The sequence below is a fragment of the Gossypium arboreum genome, unplaced genomic scaffold (assembly GCF_025698485.1).
Source record: "Gossypium arboreum isolate Shixiya-1 unplaced genomic scaffold, ASM2569848v2 Contig00268, whole genome shotgun sequence".
In the NCBI taxonomy this organism is placed as follows: domain Eukaryota; kingdom Viridiplantae; phylum Streptophyta; class Magnoliopsida; order Malvales; family Malvaceae; genus Gossypium; species Gossypium arboreum.
Window position 1 is genome coordinate 84,786 of NW_026440384.1, and position 13,499 is coordinate 98,284.

Below are 13,499 nucleotides of genomic sequence, written 5' to 3' on the forward strand. Positions count from 1 at the left end.
TGGTGCTTCAAGCCTCCTCACACGTAAATGATTTCCATAATTAATGTTACACTATATATTGACAGTGAGTTTTATGTCCCGTGAATGCGAAGGACAAAGAAAAAGGTTTGGAAATGATATCTGTCCTTCGTGTTGATCTTACTTATTCTTCAATGCAGAAAAACAAAGAAAAAGTTTGGAAATGCTGGAAATAGTGGATCATCCAAGATATGTACTTACAGGAGGAATTCATTGAACACAAGGAATTGTGTGATTGTGAAAACAATTACATGTTCATTCAAAGGATTGAATTGTCTGTATAAAAACAAAAGTAAATTATATAATTTGCAGAATTTATGTTGCACAATTGGCAACACAAGGAAGCTCTTGCTTTGGTTTCATTATAGTTTTAGAAACTGTGGGTTGATATTTGATTACCGGTTATGCATATTGTATTTGGACTCGGTCAAAGAAAACTAGGTGCCACTACAAGTTACTGGTTCTTCCAAGCACCCGCAGTTGGTACATCAGGCACAATATTTAGATTAGAAAGTCACCTCGAACTTATTCGCAAAATAAGATTAATGTTCATAAGAACCTCTTCCAACTAATGCATGTCTGCCTTGAAATTTAGATTTTCTTTTGAAATAGATTTTTGCTTTTATTGCGTGTCTTTGTCTCATTTGACATTCTCTTGGTTGTCTAGGTTGGTTCCGTTGCTGTGTTTGTAACGAGATATAGAGGTATGATCAGAGATGCCAAACAAGATCTGCAACACAGCACAAGTTATTTCGACAAGCCCAGTATGATTCTAAGTTTTCGCTAACCTAAAACCATATAATTAACCATCAAAAAACCGGTCTCATACATACCAAATGCAGTTCCTAGAGTTTGATGCAGCAGTTTACTGGTCTGTAGGACCTGCATGGAAGTATGAATCTATGGCCAGCAATGGCCAAAGAATATTCTCAGACTGAAAACCACTTTTACCTTACTGACAGAAAGCTGAAACCTCGATGAACCAGTGTAAGCATTGACAATTGCGACACAGGCTCTGATTTTAATTGGTTGCAGCTATATTATATGCAAAGTATAAGGGGTTTGCAAGGAAGAGTGAATTCTAATCGAACCAGTGATTTACCAGAAAATAATCGAAGGGATGATGGTGATTTCCTAGCTATATTCTGATACATCTGACCGTTCAGAGTTCGTCACCATTTCTGTATTGCAATTTAGCAAAACAACCTGTTTTCTGATATCTGTAGTGTAGTGAAGTTTGGAGTGAAGATGGCCCTTTTTTATATTGAAGTTCGTTGAATCTTGACCCTTGATTTATGATTATTACACTTAATCATATCCGTTAAAAATGGGAAACTTAATTAATGCTAACATTTATAAAAATTCTTATATGGCATTATGCATATCCACCAGACCAGCACCTACCACTTTAGATTATCATTTAGTGTTAGTGAAATAGAAGTTGCTTATCTTTACTAATACAAAAAATATAACCGCTTTCTGTGCATGAGCTAATCGTAGACAATAAAATTATGGAATTATATTAGATTTTTAGAAAATACAACTTGAACTACATGCAGGGAGGGTCAAGTGGTATCATACTTGCAAGTAGATTGCCTATATGCCTTAGGTTGATGCTTCAAGCCTCCTCACACATAAATGATTTCCATAATTAATGTTACACTATATATTGACACCTCTCCAGTGAGTTTTGCAGGTCATATCTCCGTCAACCGAGGTGCTCTTGACTCTACTTTAACCCACCCTGGCAGGCCTCTTAAAGCAGTTGGGCTCTCAGCAAATTCAGAAGGATAAAACTACGCCACTGGAAGAATACATTACATTGTTAGGGGTTCAATTGTCTTATTGACAAAAGAGAGATTTGTTGGCCACGTCTTTCTTTGCATGCTAATATTGAAGCCTTATGGTATGGTTTCGAATTAGATGGTTTCAAATTTCTCAACCAGGAAGTTTATTTCTATATTTGATTTAATAGACTTTGTTGTTTTCAGGTCAATTGTTATTCTTTGAATTCTGATGGACCTACTATGGAGAATTTAAGCGGTCCAAGGAGATCCCTGCAGTTTACTTCACCTCTGCTCTTTCAAGTAACAACTCTTAAACTCATTACAGTACCTTATAAATAGCTTGTTGTGCAAAGCACCTGCTGTTGGTGCATTAGGTGCAATCTTTGGATTGGTAAGTCATCTCGAATATATTCGCAAAATAAGACTAATGTTCATAAGAACCTGTTCCATATAATGATTGTCCTTTTAATATCTAGGTTTTCTTTATGTCTTTTTTTTTTCTGCTTGGGAAATCAATTGTTTGCTTTTATCGCCGGTATTTGTCTCATTTCTTGGCTGTCTAAGTTGGTTTTGTTGCTGTGTTTGTCTTGAGACAGAGATATATGATCAGATCTGCAGCACATGGCACAAGTTATTTTCCCAAACACGGTATGATTCAAAGATTTACTTCTGAAGAATCACCATACTTCTTCGTTAATACAGACAGTTACAGCTTTACTCTGAAATTGTTCAGAATCTAAACTTACAATTTCAGCTGCTTCTTGGAGGAGCAGTGTCCTGGCTTATAGGACCTGCATGGAAGTACGATTTTGACTCAGCCAAAGAAAACTAGGTGCCACTACAAGTTACTGGTTCTTCAAAGCACCCGCAGTCGATACATCAGACGCAATAATTGGATGAGTAAGTCATCTCGAACTTAATCGCAATAATGTTCATAAGAACCTGTTCCAACTAATGATTGTCTGCCTTGAAAATTTAGGTTTTCTTTCTTCTTCTTCCTTTTTTTTTTTGTGCTTGTGAAATCAATTGTTTGCTTCTATTGCCAGTCTTTGTTTCATTTGACATTCTCTTGGTTGTCTAGGTTGTTTCTGTTGCTGTGTTTGTATTGAGACATAGAGGTATGATCAGAGATGCCAAAGAAGATATGCAACACATAGCACAAGTTATTTCCCCAAATATGGTATGATTCTAAGCTTTGCTACTCTATGTTTGAGAGCTTAAAACCATATAATATCTTATCAAAAACCAGTCTCATACATACCAAATGCAGTCCCTAGAGTTAGATGCCTTCGTAAGTCTAGATTTATTCAAGTTTCGCCATGTTATTGCTTGATACGATGATTTCCTTGAAGAAAATTGTAGTATCTAGTAATCCTCCACCTACTTTCTTAGTGCATCAAGTTCTTTTGCTCTTATTTTTCCAAGCTCAGTGGTAATGAATGTTGATCATGCAGTTATTAGGCTTATGTCAAGAGGCGTCGATAACTGTGGTTATGTAAGTCTCAACTACAATGCCTTCTTTGTACGTGTACTTGTAGTATACCCGTATTTAAAGTAACGATTATGTATTGTAAGAATCTCCATATTCTTCATTAATACGACATTTACTAGCTTTATTCAAATTGTTTAACATCTTAATTTACAATTTGGATAGGAGGCTTGATTTGAGGAGCAGAGCATTCGTCTGTGATGGACCTGCATGGAAGTATGAATCTATGGCGAAATGGCCAAAGAATATTCTCGATCGAAACCGCTTTTACCTTCTATCGAGAAAGTGAAACCTTGATGAATCATCTAACGGCGTTTTAGCATTGTTTCTAGAAGCACTTTTGGGCAAAAAGCTAAGATTTTCGCTTCACAAAGGCGTTTGGTCCAATTTTGGGTTTTGAAAAGTACTTTTCTCTCAAAAAGCATCTTTTTAGCAATGCTTTTATCTCAAAAGTGTTTTTGTCCAAAAAGTGCTTCTTAGAAGCAATGCTAAACGGCCTTAAGTATTGACAACGTGACACGGCTCTAATTTAAATTGGTTGTAGATATACTTTATGCAAAGTATTACAAGGGGTTTCTGAGGTGAAGTTAATTCTAATCGAATCGGTGATTTACAGAAACAATCAAGGGATGATAATGATTTCCCTAGCTATTTTTCGATAAATCACGACTGCTCGAGTTCACCACCATTTCGTGTTGCATTTTGCAAAACAATCTGTTCGATATCGTAGTGTAGTGGAGTTTGAAGTGAAGATAGCCCTTTTCTTATATTGAAGCTCATTGAATCTTGACCGTTCATTTATGAATATTACACTTAATTATATCCGTTAAAAGAAAGGGAAACTTAATTAATGCTAACATTTATAAAAATTCCTTATATGGCAATATGCGTATCCACCACCCCCTTTAGATTATCATTTAGAGTTAGTGAAATAGAAGATCTTTCTTATCTTTACTATTACAAAAAAATATAACGTTTGGTGCATGAGTTAATCATACACAATAAAATTGTGGAATTGTATTAGATTTTGAGAAAATACCACTTGAGCTACATTGGGAGGCTCATGTGGTATCATACTTGCAGGTAGGTTGCCTATATGCCCTAGGTTGGTGCTTCAAGCCTCCTCACACGTAAATGATTTCCATAATTAATGTTACACTATATATTAACACCTTTCCAAAGTGAGTTTTGCAGGTCATATCTCCATCAACCGAGGTGCTGTCCTCTCTGTGAACCCATGCCTACTGCGAGCCTCTTAAAGCATTGGGCTCTCAAAGAAATTCGAAGGATAAAACTCCGCCATGGGAAGAATACCTTACATTGTTAAGGTTTCAACGCCTCATTGACAAAAGAGAGATTTGGAGATTGGCCACATCTTCTCTTTGCATGCTAATATTGGACGCTTTATGGTATGGCTTCAAATTAGATGGTTTCAAATTACTCAACTAGGAAGTTTATTTATATATTTGGTTTAATAGAATTTTTTATTTTCGTGTCGGTTGTTATTCTTTGAATTCGATGGACCTACGATGGAGAATTTAAGCGGTCCAAGGAGATTCCTTGTAGTTTTCTTCACCTCTGCTCTTTCAAGTAACAACTTTTAAACTCGTCATAGACCTTATAAATTGCTTGTTCGCAAAGCACTCTTGTTGGTGCATTAGGTGCAATCTTTGGATTAGTAAGTCATCTCGAACATATTCAAAAATAAGATTAATGTTCTTAAGAACCTTTTCCAACTAATGATTGTCCGCTTTTAAAATCTAGGTTTTCTTTCTTTTCGTTTTTTGCTTGGGAAATTAATTGTTTGCTTTTATCGCCGAATTTGTCTCATTTGACAATCTCTTGGCTGTCAAAGTTGGTTTTGTTCGGTGTTTGTCTTGAGACGAGGTATGATCAGAGATAACCAAGAAGATCTGCAGCACATGGCACAAGTTATTTTCCCAAACACGGTATGATTCAAAGCTTTTGCAATTCAATATTTGAGATTTGGAGGAACCGTGAAGCCATGTCAATAAACCCGTCTCATATATACCGAATGCGTCCCTAGAGTTGTTGCCTTAGTAAGTCTAGATTTATTCAAGTTTCGTTATGTTATCGGTGTGATACAATGACTACTCGAAAAAGGTGTAGTCTCTACCGTCCTCAGCGGACTTTTCTTAACGATCAAATGCTTTTGCGCTGCATTTGGATGTTAGTAATGAATGTTGATGATGCATGCTATTGGGCTTATGTCAATAGGCATTGATAATTGGGGACACGTAAGTTTTAACTATTACACGGTGCTTGTAGTATACCGCTATTTAAAGTAACGTTACGTATCATAAGAATCACCATACTTCTTCGTTATCGAATTAGAGTTTTACTCCAAATTGTTCAAAATCTAAACTTACAATTTCAGCTATGTATGCTCTTGGAGGAGCACCAGTGTCCGGCTTATAGGACCTACATGGAAGTACGATTTTGACTCACCAAAGAAAACTAGGTGCCGCTACAAGTTCTTGGTTCTTCAAAGCACCAGCTTGGTACATCAGTAATAATTGGATGAGTAAGTTGTACAAGCCCAATTATGCCCAATCAAACTAAAAGACCAAACCCAATTAAATACAAATCCTAAAGCCCAAATTCTAGCCCCTGCAGAGAAGAGAAAACAAGTAGCCCTCAAGCTTCAAAGACAGACACTCGGCCAACCAATAGTCTCCTCCAAGACCACCACCGGCATATGCTCCCTTCATGCTCGACACACCCTACCCCGCAAACACCAACAAAAAAGCAATGCAATGAGAGGAATGGTTGCATTTTTTATTTGTTATTATAATCAGTTATAAAACCGAAGGAGAAATTTTGTAAAGGGAGAGGAAGAAAAAAGAAGGAACACCAAGAATCAAAAATATATACAAAAGGTTCATATTCGAGTTTATCTTCTCGATTTTTTTCATTTCGCTTCAATTCCTTTTCAATTTCTTTTTATCTGACTTAAAAATCTATTAAACAAGAGTGGGCATAAAGAATAAAAGAAAAGGAAAGGCTCACTGAGTTACCTTGTGGCCCGTCGTCGGAAGTTTCTTTCCACGGTCGAAATCGGGCATGAAAGGAGTGAAAGTGGGCCTTTTTCTTTCGATCTTCAGGGCATGGAGGGTTCATCCTCGGATCTGTTCAAAAAGGGCTAAGGTCCTTCTTGCATCACCGGCCACCGGATTTGATGGTCTGGGTGGTCGACGGACAATGTGGCCCTTTGGCCAAAGGAAAAGGGAGAGGAGAGAGTTAAAGAACTCTGTTTTTCTAAAAGAAAAGAATGCAAAAATAAAAAAATAAAAAGATGAAAATTGGCCTTAATAAAAAAACATGAAACAGCAGAGTTGTTTTCAAGGCAAAAGTGGGGCATTTGCACTATGGGTCCTTCACTTTACTACCCGCTTTCAACACCCCTTTGGCTCTTAATTTTGCGCTTTAATTTGGCCCCATGGATTTTACACTAGTCGCATTTTGGTCCTGCATGATATAAAGCGTATAAGGGGGGATATTCTCCTTATAAGTCCCTCTTTCTTTGCATGCATTCCATTCGAGTCCTTTCTCTTTTAAATTTGTCCCTTTAATTTAATTTTATTTTAATTTGGTCATAAACCTTCTAATGTCAAACCATTTGGCATATTTTGCTTGCTTATTCTTTAGAAAAATATGTATTCTGTCAAACCATTATATATTTTATTTTAGATCTTTTATTTTTATATATATATATATATATATATATATATTAGTTCTCTTAAAATCATTTTATGAACCATTTATTTAAAACTGATTTATGGTATTCTTTTCAAATTGTTATTGTATATTATTTTAGGTTATGAGTATATTTTCTTAATTAGCTACTTTAAACGGTTTTATTATATATTACTTCAAATTATCTTATATATTATTTATTTTATGATTTTATGTATATACCGTTATTTTAAAGTTTTACATATCATATATTTTAAATTTATATATATTATGTAGTTAAAATTATTTTATATATTCAAAGTTTTCACATATAGTTTATTACAAACCGTTTTATTATTATTTACTTCAAGTTTGTCTATATTATCTATTTGAGATTCTTATTTATTTATTCGTTTGAATCATTCTTATACACTATTTATTTTAAACCACTTAAGCATCATTTATCCTTATTCTCCATATATTTTATTTACTCAAAACTCTTTTTCTATTACTTTTGTTAAGACCGGATTTATAGATTATTTATTTTAAAGCTCTTTATCCATATATCATTTATTTTAAGTTTTCATATGTTGTTTTTATTTTTTATTTTTTTCCTTTTTCTTTTTTTTAAAAGAAACTATTTACTTAAGGTTAATATATATATATTATTTTATTCTATTTTAAATTGGAATCATATATCAACTATCTTAAGTTATTTTATATTATTCACTCTAAATTTGCTTTATAAACTATTTTTAACTTGCTTTTATGAATTATTGTTTTCATTACTTGTTTTAAGTCGTTATATATATACTTTATTTTAAAACCCTATTTATTTATTTTGGAATGTTTTATTATTATTTACTTCAAGATTCTTTACATTATTTGTTTCACACTTTCGATACACATACATTGTCTATTTTAACCTTATTATAATCTTTTAAAATTATTTTTATATGGTTGATCTTTCTTTAAAATTCTTTTTGCATATTATTTATTTATTTATTTAAAACTCATTTATCATCCTTTTAGTTTCGTTTCTTTTACGTCTTATCCATTTTAATTAACTTTATGCTATCTATTATCTTTTGATTATTTAATTCATTTATCTTTGATTATTAATGTCGTATAATTACGCCATTACATGATTCGTTTATTTGTATTGTCATATTATTGTCATTCACTTGTAATATTTTATCATCATTCTATGTCGATTACACCTTCATTTCATATCATCACCCTATAAATCAAGCCCGTTATATTCATCCAATAAATTGTTTTATGTGAATCGAACGAATAACACGTCGTTTAAATATCAAATTCGCTACTATTAAAAATATATATAAAAATTTCAAAATAAGGCAATGTTTGCATTTTGGAACATCAAGAATTGTGCCCTAACTTACGGGGTTTTAGTTCTCTCATTGGTCCTAAATAGCTAAATATCCTTTTCGAAGTTTCAAAACAAATAAAATTCTCGCTTAAATTGAAAGACGACCTTGTGCTCGAGAATTCATGGTATTGTGTCCTAACTTACGGGATGTGATACTCTGATATCTCGAGATAAAGAAATCTTTAAACAATCGATTTGAGCTAATTCAAGACTCTTAAAATCAATATTAATAGAAATGATCGAATTTCAAATCCATTCCCGATTTTCAATTTTCGACTTTGAGACACTAATTAATCAATTAGGTACCAATTTTGGGCGTTACGAGGGTGCTAATCCTTCCTTGTACGTAACCGACTCTCGAACCCGTTTTCTTAAATTTCGTAGACCAAAATGTCGTTTTAGTAAACTAAAATGTTTTATTAAAACAAAGGTGATCCGATCACACCCAATAAAGATCGGTGGCGACTCCCGGTTTAATTTCCACTTTCAAAACCAAAGTCGATTCCGTATCCAAAAATGGTTTCGACATAAGTCATCTCAAACTTATTTGCAAAATAAGATTAATGTTCATAAGAACTGCTCCAACTAATGATTCTCGCCTAGAAAATTTAGGACTTTGGTGAGGAATAGCTTGCTCGATAAATACAATAGAACCGGTCAACAAGAAGAATTCATAATTAAAATCTACATTGACAACTCAATTTCAATGCTTAATTATGGAATTAATTTTCCCATGTTTTTGAGAATGATTTACAGTAAGAATTCATTTTTCACCAAACATTGAAAAGCAATGAAAATGTTTTTCAGAAAACTTTTATTAGTAAACAAACAGACCCTTAATTTCTATTTAAATTGTCTATTTATTGTCTATTTTTATAAGGACTAGTCTCATCCAACACAGCTTAACTGAAATTCTATAGGTTGGCATCGTTACAGCTTAGAATTGCTTATGCTCATCTCAAGTTGTTCACTGTTCCAAGTCACAAACCAAAAAATAACTCATCAAAATACATTTGACCCACAAAACCTTAAAAGTTCTCGAACTCTCTTCCGGAAAAAATTGACCTTGAAATCTTAAAATTTCGAATTTCGAATTCTCTTCCTTGCCATTAAACCAAAGAACCAATGCCTCATTGGCAAATGATTTAAAAGTATATGTAAACTGAATTCTTTTTTTCTTCAAACTCTCAATTAATTCATACTCGGTTAATCCTTTTGTATTAGTAGAGGTGACAGCAACTTCTGGTTTACCAACACTAAAGGATAATTCAAGGTTAATGATGGATGGTGGATATGCATACTGCCAAATAAGGATATTTTATAAAGGGCCGTCTTCACTCCAAACATCACTACACTACATATATCAGAAAATAGATTGTTTTAGTAAAATGCAATACAAAATGGTGGTGAACTCTGAACGGTCAGTGATTTATCAGAAAATAGGTAGGAAATTACCATTTCCCTTCGATTATTTTCTGGTAAATCATTGATTCGATTAGAATTCACTTCTACCTTGTAAAGTATGTCTAGAATCAATTTAAATCAGAGCTTGTGTCACAATTTTCAATACTTACACTGGTTCATCGAGGTTTCCGTTTTCTGTCAGTAAGGTAAAAAAAGTGGTGGTCGGTCTGAGAATATTTTTGGGCCATCACTGGCCATAGATTCGTACTTTCATGCAGGTCCTACAAGCCAAGACACTGCTGCTCCTCCAAGCGAGCCTCCTAGCTGAAATTGCAAGTTAAGATTTTAAGCAATCTCAAAAGTAAAACTTTAAAGACAGGTATACTACAAGTACACGTGTAAGGAGGACGGTAGTTAAGACTTACATGATCCCAATTATCAATGCCTCTTGACATTAGTCCAATAACCTGCATGATCCGCATTCATTACCACTGAGCTCGGAAAAAATAAGAGCAAAAGCATTTGATGCTACAATTCCTTAAAGGAAATCATTGTATCAAGCAGTAACATAGCAGAAACTCTTTTTTTTAAAGCATTTGATAGGCTGTTTGGGGTTCTCATACATTGAATAGCAAAAGCTTTGAATCATACCATGTTTAGGAAAATAACTTGTGCTATGTGTTGCAGATCTTCTTTGGCATCTCTGATCATACCTCTATGTCTCATGACAAACACAGCAACAGAACCAACCTAGACAACCAAAAGATTTACAAAATGAGAAAATTGAGGTTCTGGAATAAATAAATAAATAAATAAAAGCCAAGTATTTCAAGGCAGACAAATATTAGACGGAACAGCTTCATATGAACATTTATCTTATTCTGTGAATAAGTTTGCGAGGACTTACCAATCCAAAGATTGCGCCTGATGCACCAACTGCGGGTGCTTTGCAGAACCAGTAACTTGTAGCGGCACCTAGATTTCTTTCAACTGATTGAGTCAAAATTGTACTAGCAGGCAAGCAATGTATAATCTACTGTAATGAGTTTACGAGTTGTTACTTGAAATAGCAGATGCCAAGTAAACTGCAAGAAATCTCCTTGAACCACTTAACTTCTCCACAGTAGGTCCAACAGAATTCAAAGAATAACAATTGACCTGAAAACAACAAATTCTAATCAATCATATAGAGAAATAAACTTCCTGGTTGAGAAATCCTAAACCAAACCATAAGGTGCCTTACATTTGCATGCAAAAGAGAATATGTGGCCAGCCTCCAAATCTGTCCTTTCTCAATAGGACTATGCAATATGCATTACCAGTAATCAAAGATCAACCCACATTTTCCAAAACTACAATGAAACCAAAGCAGATACGACTCCGAAATTTACTTCACGAATCGATCCGAATCTCACCTTAGCTCCCCAAAGCAAAAGCTTCCCTTGTGTTGCCAGTTGTACAACATAAATTCTGCAAATGTTATAATTTAGTTTTCATTTTCTTTTTTCATCATGGAAACATAAGCTAAAAGGAGGTTGGTCCATTTCCTTGTGTTGAATGAATTTCTCCTGGAAGTATCCTTCTTGAATTTGAAGAAACATAAGTAAGATGAACACGAGGAATAGACACCATCATTTGCAAATCGAAAATTGCCGGTCCCTATGAAGTTGAAAATTGTTTCAGACCATACATGATTCAATCTAGGCACATTACATAGATGACAGAGTTTCTGTAGATGATATAAAGAGTTGCTGAAGAACAAGGGCTTTGGGACAAAGTGATCAGGTCAACATAAGATGAGCCCGAACAAGGTAGATGTCGTGGTTTGGCGCTTGATGGCAGAGTAGCCAACATTCTTAAGGTATTAGGTAAATAGGTTAACACAATCAAGCAAATAGGATGTCTTCCGGAGATTAAAATCAGTGATGAATACTATTGGAGGGGTGAGTTGTGTGTCTGGGCTTCACTATAACTATCGAGAGGAATAGATTACATTTCATCAATTAAAGCGAAACCTTGGCGACTAGCATTGTCGACTCAAGCCGATATGACAAGGGTATAATAAGTAGAGTTCCTTGTCCTAATTTGACATACATGGGAGAAGGTGAAAATAGAGATCAGAGGACAAAAGACCTACAAGGGTGATATGTAAGTATGATAGCGATAATAATGCGAATGCTTTTGGGTACAAATTTATGTATGAAGGATTGTACCGAGTGAGCGACGTGACAATAAATTTAAATACTTAAATTGTTTTAAGTATTACTTTAAAATAAAATAAATCAATAAATTTAAATGTTTGTTTTTCTTTTCAATTCATTTTATAAACTAATTAATTTCTTATAATAAACCCACCAAGTATTTTAACAAATAGTATTTTAACAATATTAGTGCACTACTACTAAACAACTTAATTGCATATTGATTTTCCAACTTCAAAATGCTATAAAATCTAAACTACAGTATATATGAAGGCATTTGGTGAAATCAAGCATGTCCTTCCTTCGTTCAAGTACTATTTACAGATCAAAACAAGAAAGCAATTAGTAGCATAGGAGTAACCATTTTCAATGCCAAAGCTGCAATTACTTTATACTACTATTTATAGACCAAATCAGTCAAAGAAAAGAAGGCAAATTTGGTGATGATTATGCCTGCTCGTTGTTCAATTGTCGACTGTCAAATGCCAGCTTCATCAAAACTAATGCCTCCGGATTCATATTGTTGATGATCCTCCAACATATCAAGATGGAACTTGTACGAAAAACCAGACTCAATTTCTTTGTCAAATCTGGTCACTCGTACAACCCTTCAGTACACAAACATGTATCCATAAGCATTTGCATTATTATCACTGTTGTACTTATGTATCACCCTCACGTGTTTTTTGTAACGTGTGTTATTTTTTAATGCAAGGTTTCCGCCTTCAAGCATTTGATCTCTTTTTCACCTTCTCCCATGTATGTCAATTTAGGACAAGGAACTCTACTTATTATACCCTTGTCATGCCGAGAGTCGACAATGCTAGTCGCCAAGGTTTCGCTCGACTAATGAAATATAATCTATTCGTCTCCAAAATAAGATTAATGTTCAATATCCTTTTCAAGTTTCAAAACACATGAAATTCTCATTTAAATTGAAAGACGACCTTGTGCTCGAGAATTCATGGTATTGTGTCCTAACTTACGGGATGTGATACTCGATATCTCGAGATAAAGAAATCTTTAAACAATCGATTTGAGCTAATTCAAGACTCTTAAAATCAATATTAATAGAAATGATCGAATTTCAAATCCATTCCGATTTTCAATTTTCGACTTTGAGACACTAATTAATCAATTAGGTACCAATTTTGGACGTTACGAGGGTGCTAATCCTTCCTTGTACGTAACCTCTCGAACCCGCTTTTCTCAAATTTCAGAGACCAAAATGTCGTTTTAGTAAACTAAAATGTTTTATTAAAACAAAGGTGATCCGATCACACCCAATAAAGATCGGTGGCGACTCCGCTTTAATTTCCACTTTCAAAACCAAAGTCGATTCCCGTATCCAAAAATGGTTTCGATAGCTTGGCAACTCCACGGGACTTGAGAGTCAAGCCTTAAATTGGTTAATTTTGTCTTTTTAAAATTAAAATCGGTTTTAAATTATCTGCATTGCATATTGTTTGTTATTTTCATGGCCTTCTTCATAATATGTTTGCTTTAAGTAG

General features: G+C 34.1%; 1 pseudogene; it reads right to left on the reverse strand.

The window, feature by feature from the left end:
• Nucleotides 1–9,963: 9,963 nt before the first annotated feature.
• LOC128288722 (RHOMBOID-like protein 10, chloroplastic) lies at nt 9,964–11,641 on the reverse strand (annotated as a pseudogene).
• Between the last annotated feature and the right edge of the window lie 1,858 nt (nt 11,642–13,499).